This window comes from Canis lupus, chromosome 2, assembly GCF_048164855.1.
Source record: "Canis lupus baileyi chromosome 2, mCanLup2.hap1, whole genome shotgun sequence".
NCBI lineage: Eukaryota > Metazoa > Chordata > Mammalia > Carnivora > Canidae > Canis > Canis lupus.
Window position 1 is genome coordinate 10,437,486 of NC_132839.1, and position 2,932 is coordinate 10,440,417.

Below are 2,932 nucleotides of genomic sequence, written 5' to 3' on the forward strand. Positions count from 1 at the left end.
TTGTCTCCCCTTCTACTCCTTGTACTGGCAGATGCATTCTGCTTCGTTCTTTTCTTTCATCTCATAATTTTAATTACCTAGTGATTTTTTTGTAATACACTAAAGAATACTGTGACTGAGTGCAAAGGACTCTTGGGGGAAAACATCAAACATAATTGTTATGTAAATGAAGTGATAAAGGGTATTTCTATGCATCTGAAAAATTGTTTTGGGTACCAGATGACAGTGTTTTTCTCTTTCGTATCTTTTATCATTTAGTACTCCTCTGAAGCCCAGTATTACTTTATTTGCTTGATTCTGACAATAAAATATAGTCCAAATGAAAGAACTGATAAATTATTTGGAAACAGTATGGGTGCATACACACACATACACACACACACACATATAAGGGAGAGATATATATATATATATCTCCACACACACACACACACACACATACACACCACATAAGACTGTAAATTAAAGCATGCTCTCTTGAAATTAAAATGGTGAGATCTAAAACATAATACTTTGTACCACAAAGATGCCAGTTTTGAGCATCTAATTAGCCTTCTAATTTGGAACATACTGTAATTGGGTCTCCTCTATTATGAGAGTTGAAATTGAAAACAAGTGTATATTTCTTACATTTATATTCCTAAATTGTCAAACATAACTGTTTTTTTTTATTTCTGCAGGTAATTGACTTGTAATTTTTATGTTATTGCTATATATTTCTGCCTAGGAATCTCTTTATAATCCATATCCCCTGCAAATTCTTCATTTCAAGGACTACAGAATGTTTTACAACAAGAACTCACTTATATAGCTTCAAGGAAATAGTATTGTCTAAAAAGGAGTCACTTTGTAAATCAACTAATAAAACATTCTATCACTCTTTCTTATGGTCCACAACCCTTTTGTATTATAAACTAACTATAAAATTATAGAGTATCTGAAATAAAAACAGAATATGTAATCATTTTTAATTCTTGAGATGTTTAGATACGTTTACACTAATATGTGTATAATTTAAATTGTTTTACATTTTCAAGTGTAACACTTGAAAAGAACAAGTCTGAGAGGACGTTTGTTCCTTGAAGACCAAAAATGAGAAAAGTTTCCTGAAGTTTGTGGATTTACTTAAGTTTACCTAATATTCATTTAAGTATCAGATTGTATATAATTTATAATTGTATTTTTAGTAATATGTAACAGTTGAGATTTGGTTGGTCATGCTACCAAATAGCAGATAGAGAAGATAATTTGATACTGGAATATGTGACTAATAATGAGTGAATGGGAGCTTGAAACAGGAAGTATCTAGAATGGAAATATTGGTTATGGTAGGAAAGGGTATGATACAGAAAAAAAAAACTTATTAGATTAATTCTACAAAATCATTCGTTATTTCTGACTCACCCAAATATCCAATGCTTGTTTGGCTGGTTCAGCTCCACAAAATCATGAAGGACCCAGGATAATGAAATTTGCATTTCCTTTTATGTTAATCCGTTATCTAGAAGGATGAGGTCTTTCTGGTTATTCTGTCAGGGAAAAAGAGAGTGTCATAAATGATTTAGCCTAGAAGTTAAAGTATATCACTCTGCTTATACCACTATGACAAGAACAAGTGAGTTATAATGCTCTCCATCTCATTGAAAAAGTGTTAACATTTTTACTTTTCTCCATGAGTCCAAAAGGAGAGCCCGATGAAGATGAGCTCAGATTATATCTACTATAGACAAACAGTAATAGAGTTAACCATTGAACAATACAAGTATGAAATGCACGGGTTCACTTATATTAGAATTTTTTTAACAATACAGTACTGTAAATTATTTTATCTTCCTTATGCTTTTCTTTACTTTATTGTAAGAATACAGTATATAATACATATAGCATACAAAATATATGTTAATCAGTTTATGTTATTAGTAAGGCTTCCAGTCAACAAATAGGCTACTGGTAGTTAGCTTTTTGGGGAGTCAAAAGTCATAGTGGATTTTTGACTGTGTAAGGAGTTGGTGCCACTAACCCCATGTTGTTTAAACCTCTATTCCCACAATTCCAGCCAATTAAATAGGAGTGAAAATGACTCCACTAATTAGATTTATCTTTCCTCAGTGTGCTGACTAGTATCCCACCAAAATTCATGTCCCCTTGAGCCTAAGAATGTGATTTATTTGGAAGGGTTTTTGCAGGTGTTATTAGTTAAGGTGATGTCATACTGAATTGCAAATCCAATGACTGATATCCTTATAAGAAGAGGAGATTCCAGAGCTACAAAGAGAAAAAGGACATGTGAACAGTTAGGCAGAGAGTGAGGTGATGGAGCTTTAAGCTAAGGATTACCCATAACCACATGGAACCTAAGAGGTAAAGAAGGATTCTTTCCTAGAGCCTTCGGAGGGAACATGACCCTGCTGACTTTTTTTTTTTTTTTTTTTTTCGACTTTTAGCTTCCAAAACTATAAGAAAAACTTTCAAAAAAAAAAAAAAAGAAAAATTTTCTATTGTTTTAAACCACCAACTTCGTGGTAATATATTACAGCAACTCTCAGACTAATATAGTATTTTTCATCAAATTTTCAAAACCTCAATTTTATCTTTTCCTGAAAGCAGTATTAATTTATTGTGAAGCCTCTCTTGCTGAAAATATATACTTAAAATTATACGAAGGACTTTCATTTGTATTTGACCCTCCTATCTTGACTTTGGATTGTACATCAAAAATTGTTGTACCTTCTTTTGGAAGGGAAAATTCTTCTTGCAAGCTTATTTTACTTAAAATAACTAACCTAATAGGATACAAAGAACTAAAAGTATAAAAATCTAGAATCCCAATTCTGTGGGTTTTTTTTAAATCTATGTATTAAACATATATGGACCATATCTGATGTGGATTAAATTTTAAAATAAATTTAAGCAAAGGTAATTATGTAATATG